This window comes from Ptychodera flava, chromosome 14 (assembly GCF_041260155.1).
Source record: "Ptychodera flava strain L36383 chromosome 14, AS_Pfla_20210202, whole genome shotgun sequence".
NCBI classification, from domain to species: Eukaryota; Metazoa; Hemichordata; class Enteropneusta; family Ptychoderidae; genus Ptychodera; species Ptychodera flava.
Window position 1 is genome coordinate 35,381,231 of NC_091941.1, and position 13,243 is coordinate 35,394,473.

General features: G+C 40.8%; 1 long non-coding RNA gene across 1 annotated transcript; it reads right to left on the minus strand.

Moving 5' to 3' along the window:
- Window positions 1-10,010: 10,010 nt before the first annotated feature.
- On the minus strand, window positions 10,011-11,641 carry LOC139150293 (uncharacterized). The gene is made up of 2 exons (XR_011556217.1): window positions 11,357-11,641; window positions 10,011-10,220 (listed from the first exon to the last, which is right to left on the minus strand). It is a non-coding gene; the product is annotated as an uncharacterized lncRNA (long non-coding RNA).
- Window positions 11,642-13,243: the final 1,602 nt, after the last annotated feature.

Sequence of the window (13,243 nt, forward strand, 5' to 3'; positions counted from 1 at the left end):
TAGTTTATTTTTAACATTGAAAAAGAAAGAAAAACGCTGTAATATTGACTTATATAGCCATTTGTGAGCCCCTGTGATCGAACTATGCAATATGGGTTGTGTTCGTGTTCTACGGGACGATATCGCGGTCGATCTCAGAATCGGTCATCCAAGGGCCATCAACGCATCGTAAACGCTGTTTGTTGGTTTTAAATTCATAGCTAACCTGTACATACCCTGAATGATTATGTCCTACGGTAATTTTACGCGAAACTGTGTCAAAATCAGAGCGGAAAGAGGTGACGATTTTCTCTCTCACTCAAAACGTCCTAACGTCCCACCAGTGCATATCAGATTTAATTTGCCGCTTAGGATTTGACCCGTGACCTTTTGGCAACTGACCAATCATAAAGAAATGTTCACATGATCTACAATAATCTGACCAATCATAAAGAAGTCTTCACATGATCTATGACATCATCAGGCGTGATTCTAAAGTCCTGGGTTCAAAGTCTGATGACCCATGTGACCCACGCACTCAGCCAGCTAGCAACGTGATCGAATACAGCCGGCCGTATGCTAGCTCGCATTTGAAAAGCTAAAACGACAGAAAATCCATTACATGTAAACCTTTACCAGATCATCACAACGCTCTGCAAAAACGTCTCCGACATACAAGTCTCGTGAATACAAACTTGGCTCGATGATGACTTTCATCGCGCACGTCCGGTGTGAGTCGATGTTGAAACTATGCTTATTACGCTGGGATAGCTTCCTGGCATCATCAGTTCGTGTTCACTCTTAATTTAGAGATGTATTTTGGAGCATTGCGCATGCGCAGTTCTACATTTGCATACGCGACCCGTTCAACACGAAAATGGATTTTTCTCAGGGTACGCACACCGCACCGGGTGCTTTCGGCTCTTGTGTAAAGGCGATGGAGAGACATATTCGGGTCAAGCTTGGAAGCAGAAACAGTTTGGACTTTCAGTTAACGTCATGGCTACCAGCGAGGGTGGAAAGTTAGGATTTCCGGTAGATTTTATGCAATACTTTCAGCGATCCTCTCAGGGTTTCCGCCATGTTGTTTCTGTCAGAATATCCATGATTTCATTCAGCTATATTCAAATCCATCGTACAGTGTCTTTTTCGGCCGATTTTTTCATCCCACGTGAACAACACTGTCGATGAACAATTGGTGGACACAAAGGCCAGCATTTTATGGCCGTTGCGCCTTGGGGGACATTGGGGGACACTCGGCATTTCCTTACATGCATCGCGGCCTACTTCTATTTTTGGAAATTCCGACGTTTTAGCTTTGTATACGTACCAAGAATATAACGATCTCATGCATGGCGACTTATAGAACAGCCCGCGAAGGAATTCTTTTAGTGAAAAAAATACAGCCTTCAATTGTCCATAGTTTCATCCAAGTGTTCAGCTGCGTCAAGTGGTAGCCCTGCGTACAATAGTGTGTGTTCCCGGCGCTATACGTCCTCCCATCCGTGTAACGCCAGGAACATACAGCGTTGTACGCAGGGCCGGCTACGTCTAGTGGCAGTATACGAATTGAATCAAGTCATTGGTACGTACCGCACTTTAGATGGGTTCAAACTTAAACTGAGTTCGATGTTAAGTGATAAGAGGGGAAATACACCATTATAAATTTTTAGGATTTTGATCTCGTTTGAAAATAAATATTGCATGTATCAGATATTGTAGAGTACAATAACAAATTGTCTTCTGGAGAGTCAAAACATTTTGATGTTAGGGTTGCCAAGCAAAGTTTTTGTTTTTTAGATGATATATGTATGGGGTCACATGGATAAGTAACCTGGCCCTGTGATTAGTCAATTTGGTGATGCATCTTCAAGGTCTGCAGTTTGGGTATTTCTACAAGAGATACCTTGAACTTAGTATTGTTATTCCAGTAATTTTGTATTGCTTTTCATGACTGAGGATCTGAATTAAAAAAGACACTAAAAAGACACTACTAAATCATATTGCAGTATCTTTATTATATTTCACAACACCATGAACATGTATAACAATATAAGTATTATAATTTTCAAATAAATACTCTTGCAGTAAATAAATGTTTCTCTGTCTTGTTTTTGTAGTACATGTACTTTATAGAGCTGCATGGACAGTCCTATGAGTGATATTCTGCTGACATGTGTCTTTTATATTAACCTTATAAGAACAAATGCTTTCATTGCACTGTGCAAAAAATATGACGATAAAAAAATAAGAACAAAACCGAAAGAAAACCCTCAAACTAGGTTTTTGGAGGAAATGGTTTTCCCTAAACAAGAGCAAAAATCAAACAACCTGAAAATCAGCCTATAAGCTTGACTAGACAAACGTTATAATGCACATGAAGCAAATTTTATTTAGGCAATTTTATCATCCTGGTGTCGTACATCTGACTAAAATTCCCCTTCAATTGGTTTCCTTCCATTAGTCCAGATCCTCCCAACCGCTTCATGGCGAGACTCCTTTGGCGTCGTTGGCGTGTAGCAAAAGACTGAGGGGAAGGGAAATTAAATACAGTTTTAGAAACCTATGTCAGTTATGGAAGCCTAGCCCCCGAGGGTCATTGCGGAAGCTTTAGGTTTTGACGATCACCTGAGACGTACCTCTGCAGACTAGAGTGCAGTCGTCCATCGGAGCATCAACGTACGTTCACCGTGGCGATGGCGGAAGAAGTTTCTACCTCCATGCAGCATCATATTTATTATAAGCCATACACAGCCCCATGGCAATATATTCGAAATGATCAACATTAACAGGCAGGGAGGGACAAACAGTCGACGGTACAATGGCGAAGTTTAACACCAAAAGAAATACAACTGCCGTGCATGCAAACATAAAATACAAGTCCGGGCAGCGGGCTCTGCGTCGCAGGGTACCGGCGTTTTGTGGCCCCAACGCTGGTAAAACACACAGCCCTGCCACGCAGGCCTTGCATCGTGCTCCCAGGAAAGTTAAAAATTAAGCGCTGGTTCCACAAATTTATCATGGGATCACTGTAAAGAGGTTTATTAACCGTTTATTCCTGATCAATTGTAACTGTGGACCTGATTCGGCAAGTTTACCGTATACAGCAGAAGCTTCCGAAGGAGTACACACGGTGTAGACAGTCAGGCAGAAACTTAGCGCGATCCGCGCCATCGGAGCTAGCTCTGACCTCTGACATTTAGGTACGATCAACTTCCTGCTCTACGCACGCGCAGCAAAGGGTCAACGGGTCAAAACGTTACTGCGAGTGCGCATAATACATCTCTAAGAGTGAACACGAACTGATCATACGTAGTCGTAAGCTGTATAGTACTCTGTGATCGGGACTCGTAGTTCATGTTTGAAAGGGCCCGGTAAGAAAACACAAAAGAACCAGATATACGTTATTTTTGAGTTGCAGTTCTTTGAAAGACTAGGCTTTTAAAGGGAGATATGCACGTGAAATAAGTTCAACCATATTTTACGTCGAGCTCAACGTTCATTTTTCGCAAAGCGTTTTTTGGCAGATCGTCCATGTAGCCGACACGGACACGAACTGTCTGATCGTTTTTTGTCTTTTTTCTGTAGAAACAGTTACGCTTTCAATGAGAACTGATCATTCGCAAAACGTACATAAAAAGTCAGTGATTGATTTTCTGTACCGATCAAAGTCAAATGGTAGTTTTTTTTTACACAATTTGTTGAACTTCAAAATCAAAATCAACTATCACACATTTCCGAATATGCAGCGTATTATTGTGCAGACTTAAAATACGCGACACCGGCCCAAAACAACATAAGTCTGTAGGAAATTAAACGTAATTGTTTATTTTGACCAAGTAGATAACAAAATAAGTTGTTATGCTCTCCGGACGTAAAACAATTAGGTATGTACGATCACAAAATAAGTATGTATGAAGTTCCAACCACTTATTTTCCCAAAAATAGGTCGTTTTGGGTCGGTACAGACCTAATCACTACACAGTAACTACTTGGTAAGTCGTTCAGTTTTCTACGGGCTATTGTACGCAGGAGCTAGCCTACTGCTGCTGATTTAACATCAATGCCAACATGGAAATCTCATGAAAAATTTGTCATTGTTGGTTCTGTAGCTAATACAATCTTGAAAAGCAACTTAAAAGACACAGACTGTCAATACGTCGCCATAATATTATGCTCATCTCAGCGGAACCATGCCGGAATATAAATTCGCTGACACATACACAAGATTGAAAAGTGTCACTCTACATCTCATTCTCAGAGAAAAATGCATTGATCAAATATTATGACGCTTACCTTCGATAATCTAGCTTTTGGTTCGCTATGTCCAGAGTAACCCACACGATTCTTAAAGTCAAACGTCGACACGACGACATCAACAGTCAAAACTCAAGATTAGCGATCAGCGCGGCCGAGTGACTGAATTCAGAAATCACTTTGTGTAAAATGTTTTAGTATAGCGCCCTCAAACATACTTATTTAGCGTCCCATAGACTTATACAGGCCACAAATTTTCTTTTACTCATAACTTGATAAATTCGCAAAGCACAACCACCAAAAACTAATCAGTTCTTGCAAATTTGAAGAACAAATTGTGTGCGAAATGTGATCGGAATCTGCCAAGCCGTTTTTGAGATATCGTGCTAACAGACAGACAGACACACACACAGAAACGCCTAAACCATAACCTCGCTGCGCGCATGCGCACGCGAGGTAAAAATGATTTTTCTGACAAAAGATTGCTCTACAGACGTGTTAAAAGAAGACAATTCGAAGATAAAGAGTATGAAGTTGGAAAGTACTGCATCCAAAAAGTGGGGAGAAAAGGATTTTTTGACTGAAAATGGGAGTAAATGCTCCAAAAGTGCAAATATGAAAATGTCACCATAATGTTTAATAAAATGTGGCAGAGGTCAACCGTAGGATAATGCATACCAAATTTCAAGGCCATGGGGATGGCACTTGCAGAGAGAAATGTGTTGTGACAAATGAAAAGGGAGGGAAATTGGATCACAAATACAACTATCAAAATTTGACCAGAACTGGAAGAAAATGTAATTGCCATCATAAAGAACCTGTGTACAAAGTTTGAAACCAAAGTGGTGTGTGGTTACAGAGTTGTAAGCAATGTGCTGGATTATCCCTGCCTTTACACACATTTGCATGGTTGTGACACTGACAGGTTCTTGCGAATAAATGCACATCTTCATTGCTGGGTGCAGCTGTACACCAAATACTAAGATGGCAGGTGCTGGAGTTTAGGAAGTGTTGATGTGGAGGGACCATACAAGTGGACACAGCAGATGTATGATATCGGAAAATCATGGGACAGGAGGCAGAAATGTAAGAATAAGAAAATATGTCTTTATTTCAGACAAATGGTTTAAGGTGAAATAACATGAAATAACAGAAGTCAAAATTACTGTGACAGAAATAACATGAAATAACAGAAGTCAAAATTACTGTGACAATGTTAAAGATGCTATGCATTGTCTGTATCATAATGGAAGAGCAGTTGCAAAAAAGGTAAAGATATCGCAGTCTGTTGTTGACATGCAAACACGAGTAATATATTGGCAAAGGAAATGCTGAAGTGATAACCGGGAATTGAAAAATCATACAACATAGTGGTGACACTATGCAGCAGGGAAAGCTTGATATAACAGTAACAGTGAAACACAGGGTTGTTTGTAGTAAAAAATGACATCAGTATATAGATTTGTCTACAGTCTGTGCCTTAAGTTTTACTCAACATTGAAAGTGTGATTGTTGAGAAGACCATGGAAGTGGTGTAATTTTCGTTAAGTGCACTGATGTTATGTTGTAGATAAAAGTGGTCACGGAAATGTTTGGTAAATTTGGTCGATGGAGCACTGAAAGGTGAAAATATGTTGTGTTGGTAAAAACTCTGTGTGTTGTGAACAACATCTCTATCAAGTAAAAAAAAACATGACACAGTGATAGAGTTTGTTAGAAACACTGGAATGTGAAATATAAGAGAACGAAATGGGAGTAATCAACACAAAACTCAGTAGCCAAAAAAGGCTGTGTGCACACAAGGTGCTGAAGAGCCTACAAGTCAGTCTGGGTAGTAGGCTGTCTAGTAGGTAGTAAATATAGGAACATGGTTAAATATGTTGTTGAAAAATATGAAACTGTTGAGGTAATAACGAGTGGTAAAGAACATCATGAGAAAGAGAACTATAAATCTTTAGTAGGAAAGCAGTTCAATGTTTAGGAGGAGCATCTGGTTCAACATCCATGGTGGGAGGAAGAATGGTCATACCAACAACTCTGTTGTCACGAACAGACATCTGGACGTGAGAGGCATCAAGAAGGTATTCTTCAAGAGTGTCCGTGTCCATAGGAGGCGTTTGTTGTTCTTCGAAAAAGTCGAGGATGATTTGATTTGGTATGGTGAGTTTCATAGTTTGGTTGTCCGAAGTCTTCACCTTCACGTTGCAGGTGTACTTTGTTACCATTGCCGTAGTTTTCTGACGCATAAAACAGAATGTGCACTTGACAAAGCGTACGGTGCTGGGAGGTGTTACGATGGGTGTGTGGCAGGCACTGCAACCAGTTGTCATCTTCGCTGAGACTTGAACGATTTCCTCGATGTTGAGTTGTGTAGGCGGCAATATGTCTTCTATGGGTGTTTCCTTGTGATCGATAGCACCGGCGGTTGTGATGGCAGTTTGAGGCGTTGTGGTGAGGGTGGTGAACTCGTAGCGTCTGACACTCAGAGCTGTGAAAGTATACGTACTGTCAATGTCGACGGTATCAATCAGGCCTGCCCACAGTGTTAGTTCAACAGAGCCTGAGCTGTCTGCGACGAGCACCGACTGCTTGTCAATTATTTTGCCTCTGACATTTTGCTGCTTTTTGACGCTGAGGATGCGCAACACCTTTGCAGTGATGGTGATCTGTAAGGCAAGAACATGAAGTTTCGTCGATGTTAGTGATAAACAGGGCCGAAAATCGCAAAAGAAACCGAAAACAATGAAAAGAGAGAAAGTAGAAATGGAAATCCGACATGTTTTCAATACAACGCTGCGAGTTTGACACGATGGAAGGCGTGAGTATGCAGATATGTAATGGCGATGGAACAGTGAACTGAACGTCTGCCGTCACACAAAAATGAAGTATCGCTTTTTCGTAAACACGCATTAATTTGGATGCCATAAAGTGTCTGAGTCGTCAGGTATTTGTATGTAAGTCGACCAGGAACCGAGCAGGGTTTATAGAACGCAGATGTCCGTGTCAAATGTGAAAAATTTGCGTTTGTGTTGGAGCGAGACAGAGTACAACGGTCCGGATGCCATGCTCGTTCAACGCACTCTATAAGGGGAGTTTTGTGACGTCACAGGTTTCTATTGACTGCGCTGCAGTGCGACGCGATGGTGAAGCAAATCAATACACGAGGAATTGAAAGTATGTCAGCATCATTTGTACGTGTATGCACGGTCCCTCATGGTCATTATTAGAGTCAAAGTCGAATTTATAGAGTTAGAAACAGCGATAAATATAAGAAAAAGATGCGTTCGTGTGCTTTATTGCGAATCGTAAAGAAATAGTGGGAAATGGAAACTTTGTTGTAGAAGAACTGTGCGAACGTATTTTAAACTAGCTCACATAGTTTGTGTTTGGAAAATCACCTTCGGTAAGGAACACGTAGTACTGGTGAAAATAGCGTTGTGATGAAAATAAATGTACAGAGCGGTCGTTGACACGAAGTATGGATGCAATGGTATGAGATATTGGGTTAAAAATGTGACAGATATTGATAATGTAAGCATTGAAGTGAAAGTTACTTGTCAGTGCTCGGTAATCCTTGTTGGTGGACGGGACGGGGACGGGCCGGGCCGGCGGGCGAGTGCGTGGAGTATCATTATATAATTGACAAAAGAGTGGATACTTACCGGGCTGAAACCTTGTGCCATGTCAGCTACTTCTGCAATATTTGTAGTTTTAGGTGTTGGTTTTTTCATTGAAAACGATAACTGTTGCACACCTTGGAAACCGGACCGCTTGGATACTTGAATGTCCGAGACGGACGGATTTGCCCTGCTGGGGATGAAGTCGACGTTTTGGAGCTTGATGGGACTTTTGGATTTAAGAAGCGATGTGAAAACTTCGTGTTTCTCAGGCGAGAAGCACACAATGTTTTGATATTGTTCTCTTTGGGTCTGGATGATTCCGTTAAAATATTTGGCATTCTTAGCCAAGGTCTTGAGTGGGGAAACGTTAACTATGAACCCTTCCACTTTATTTGAAGATCGTGGAGCAGTGTTATGTGGATCCATTGTGACTAGCAGGCGTACAAGGTGGAAGCTTGTGACACAGCAGGTGGACTTGCTACAGTTGTCAGGAAGCGGCGCACAGGGAAAAGTGGAGTCGGAGAGCGGGACACAAGTTTTTGGATGCAGGGAACGGTGAGTGGGACGAGTGCAAAAATGGCTAAAACGAGGTTCCGTAATAAGAATGCTCTATTTTCATTCGATGAGAAATTAGTAATAGGGGCGTGATGTACATGATGGATAGGTAGACAAGTGTTTAAAAATAATGTGGGAACCGATGGGAAACGTGAAATACGTGTTTTCTCGTGGGGTCCCTTGAGGGATCGTTGATAGCGTAATAAGCGAAATACATCTTGTTGGGAAAGTAAACAGGTACTTAGCGAGTACAATGTCGATGGTTAATTTGAGTGTCATTGTTAATTACAAGGCGATGGATGGCTAAGATAACATGAGCACAAAGGAGGTGACATTGCAGACCAGGTTGCGCTAATCATGGCGTGTGAAGTGCCGGAGTGAAGTGTCTTGAGGGAACAGTTATCGGCAATGTGTGAAGGGAGAATGGAGAAATGATTGTGTTACAGGGGTTGGTGCACGATACGGGATAAGGAATTGCAACCAATGTTGTACAAAATGAAAAATCAGAGGGAAAAGCAAAAAATTATTGTTAATAAAGTGTAATTTGTGGCGTCGTTTTCAGTTTGGTAAAGCATACATAAAAATACATATTTGTCATACATATTAGTAGCAAACTATTAAGCAAGTGGAAGCGACTTTGGAACGTGGTTGAATTGACTCTGTATATGGTGACATAGGATGAACGTCAAAAGAGTGTATGGATTGATTTCATGGCTTGTTCAATGCGCGGAGAAGATGTACGTTCTGTATAATAGTTGCATGAAATAAATCATGGCGGTAACCAAGCTTAGTGCACTTTGTTATGAAAGTAAAGGCGTTGTTGTGTGAGCTATCATTGTCTCTTCAGTCATCAGAGTCAATAATTACAACAAAATAAACACACAACTTACGACGAAATATTGAAGTTTTCGCCTGCGCCAAAACAACTGCACGTTACCAGCTGACATTAACTTGGAGTCGAATGGAGACGTACGCAAACGTCACACACTGTCACAAGGCCAATACGCATGCGCATACTCGCTTGGCCTCGGTATCCAGCTCAACACCGCACTGCACACTGCTACAGGGCAGTGCGGATCCCTTATGAAAATTTTAGCCTTCCCGACAAGATTTTCGGGAGCTCTCCAGAAAAGGTCCCGCAGTGGTCCAGGAGCTCTCCAGGACCATCTTTCCGGGAGAGCGTGGCATTGCTATTCAAATTAGGTTTGCTGGATCCCTCCTGGAAAGATTAATGTCTCTCTGCAGGACAGGTTAGCTGTCGCTCTGCTGGACAGTTATAGCTGCCGCTCTGCCGGGCTGGTTAGGTGTCGCTCTGCCGGGCGGGTTAGCTGTCGCTCTACCGGGCAGGTTAGCTGCCGCTCTGCTGGGCAGATTAGCTGCTGCTCTGCCGGGCAGGCTAGCTACTGCTCTGCCAGGCAGGCTAGCTGCTGCTCTGCCATACAAAAATCAACCTACCTTCTGCAATCTGACTAACATTTACTCCAACAACCTGAAACTTATCACTGCTGCTGAAAATCAGCCATTACATAGCCATCATCTCACAACCTACACCACTCTGCTGCCCCCCCCCCCAAAAAAAAAGAATGCAAGGGCTAAAAATTTGGTAGGAATAAAATTTAATCCACCATATTTTTAAAGCCAATCAACATGACCGATATAAATACTTAATGTTCAAAAAATGTTCAAGTGTCCGTAAAGTCCTTAACTTCATATTGTCACAACGACGGATTATTCTGAAAGACTTGTACTTGTCTGTTACAGCTTTGGTTATTGCTTGACTTGTCATCTTGAAGTTGTCCTATGTGTAAGCTGGAAAAAATATAAAAAAGTTCAAGTCAGATATAAAGTTTATCAAACTTATGACAAAATTATGTATGCAAGTTAGAATCCTCGTTGGGGTTGAAAATTTTGACTCGTTCAACAGCCATCAAACATTGAAGACTGTGAAATTTGCATGTATTCATAAAATAAAGAAAATGTTCCCTCAACTTGTGAATGACAAAATGTGATTTATAGCAGTAGTCTAGTATCAATCTGTTCAACTTGCAATTTGCTTCAAACTAGGAAAGCAGTAGAATCATTGGCATAAACAAAATTAATTTGCAGATGATTTATCCCCTGAAGTTATTCCGTTAAGATTGTAGACTTCACCATGTAAACTCGCTTGGTTTGAGTACACTTCATTGCGTATCTACATGAACTTTCTATAGCCAAATTGAAACATAGCAAGAAAACGGTAGGTCTTTGTATTGAGCTTATATCAAAGTTGCTTATCAAAAGGTTGCAGCATTAAATGCAATAGAATATTGTATACATATTTTGTGATGTAAGAGTTCATGTAGAAGTTCAATGAAATATTGTAATGAAATATTGTAAATTAATTACTGATTCCCCTTACAATATGCCAGCAAAATATCTACAGGTTACATATAAACAAATGTCAAAATACGTTAATAAAAATTTTAAAATAAACTTCAATTTTAAGGACACACGTTCAGAATAATCTTATAAGCAGACAGATGTATATTGATGTCATAGAGAAGTACGTTTTGGAATACATGTAGCAGGTACCAGACTCGGTCAAGAGTTTGAGAACTTAATTCGTATCCAACAATTCCTACATGTATTGTTCTTTCTTTGTTTTATATCTGTCCTTTTATATCGTACATTGAGGGAAATTTGTATACATGAGCAAAAGTTTTACCTTTGCCAATGCAAGAGAGAAGTATATTATTGTAGATAATAGTATCGGCATGTACTCCATTTTTTGTGTACACTGTACCACGGTCCCTCTATCGTTGTACATTCTACGTCCAACCTCACGAGTTATACCAATTTATTAGAATTCATACAATTGAACAGTATTACTCGAGAATTGCGCCGAACAAAAACAGTAAAAACTACGTCTTCACGTCGCAGAGAAGGCAAATCGAAAATGTACTTACCGAAGTTTAAACGATCGCCTAGATCCACGGGGATGTTATGGTGATCATTGTTCAAATCGACGAGCCGATCGATCTCCACAAGCTGATCATGACGACGATGACTTTTTTACGCGTCGTAAACATTGCCTATAGGTTTTACATACATAGTTAGCGTGTATGAAGTCGTCACGACGATGTCAAACAGCAAATTTACGCGAAATTTTGTCAAACTTATAGGGAAAAATCAGCGACAATTTACTCAGTAATTCAAAGGTCGTAACTGTCCAAAAATTGCCGCTGAGATTTGACCTTTGATTGTTTTACCAATCTGACCAATCATAACGAAGTCTTCACATGATCTATGACATGTATGATGTCATCATGCGTGATACTATTACTTCCGGTACAAAGTCCTCGCGATCGCTGCAGTGTAACTAGCATGAAGTACAGCGGACTTCAAAAGCGTTTAAAAAGTACACTGACGGAAAGTTCATTGAAAAAACCTAGAGCGTTCGATCGACTATCCAAGCAACAGTACATTGAGAGCTCCTGTGGCCATGACTAAGGCGCGACACGATGTCAGAATATAGCAGGAATATAGTGGCGAAACCCTACGTATAGCATTCCCATATGCCGCCGTGCTACAAGTTACAACTGTGTATCGTACAAAGGTACTACTACCGTAAATCTATAGTGTGCCTTTTCGGTTTTACGAGACCCAAGTTTCAATGAAAATTGTATTCTTTGCGACAGAGTGAGATACGAACACCAACGCATCGGTTCAACTGTGTAAACTTGTGTTCGCGTGTGTTTCTCTGGAGAGTTGAGGTTACACGTATTACGTGCACGGACACGCATCCATGGGTTGAGAACACAATAACAATAATGAAAATGGATTTACAAGATTTATTCCCTTAATTGTCTTAAAAACTTCAAAAGTCGGCGATTTAGTAACTGCACTGGTCAAAGTAAAAATGATGTTTTTTGGAAATAATTGTCGATGAGATAATTTGTAAGGTAAAATATTGTCACAGACATGATGTAAATCCTATATTTAAAAGCAAGCAATGAAATGTCATTGTTATTGTTATCTTTTATTATTTCCTCGTGGACTACGGCCGATTTTCGAGAGATTTTCGTTGCTTCCATGAATTTAATTTTGAATTTTCTTACGGATTAATTTATCATTGGCTCAAAAAGTAACCTGATGGGCAAAGAAAACATTTTCATAGGAATCTTTGTGGCTGCCTATAGTGTACTCATGAAACAGCATTGTTAATCATCAGAATACCCTTTTTAGCAGTTTGTAGCTCGATCGCCTCAATCACATCATAGCAGCTTTACTGTCTATTAATTATCACACTGTGAATGAACTCGTTCATACATCGCTTGGGCTTATGTATACCAACTGCAAACTTCATTTATTTTTATTTTATTTTTTTATATTTGTGATAGACAATACCGCAGCAAATATTAAGCTTACTGATCGCCTCTGTGCAACTATGAACACATGTAAGTCGATCTGTCCTCTGCTACCTCCATGGTCTGATAGTCAAAATACATTAAGTGCAGAGATGCTGCTCCACTCCTATCATTTTCTGTCGCTCTACGGGACAGATTTGTTGTTAGATATATCTGATCAGCCACAATTATTAGGCCACTAATGTTCCTGCAGAGATGCTGCACCATTCAAGTAATTTGCTGCCGCTCTGCCGGACAGATTTGTAACAAAGTGATCTGCCCAGCTAGCGGGGCAGATTCTGCGGGCCAGAAATCTGCCCTGGAACTCTGCAGCTTTAGTCCCAGAACAGTCCTGTCGCTCTCCCGCAGCTTTCCTGTCGCTCTCTCCTGCCAGGACCTCATTTTGTAAGGGATTGCCTTGCTCGGTTGCACTGATAAGTCAGCCGT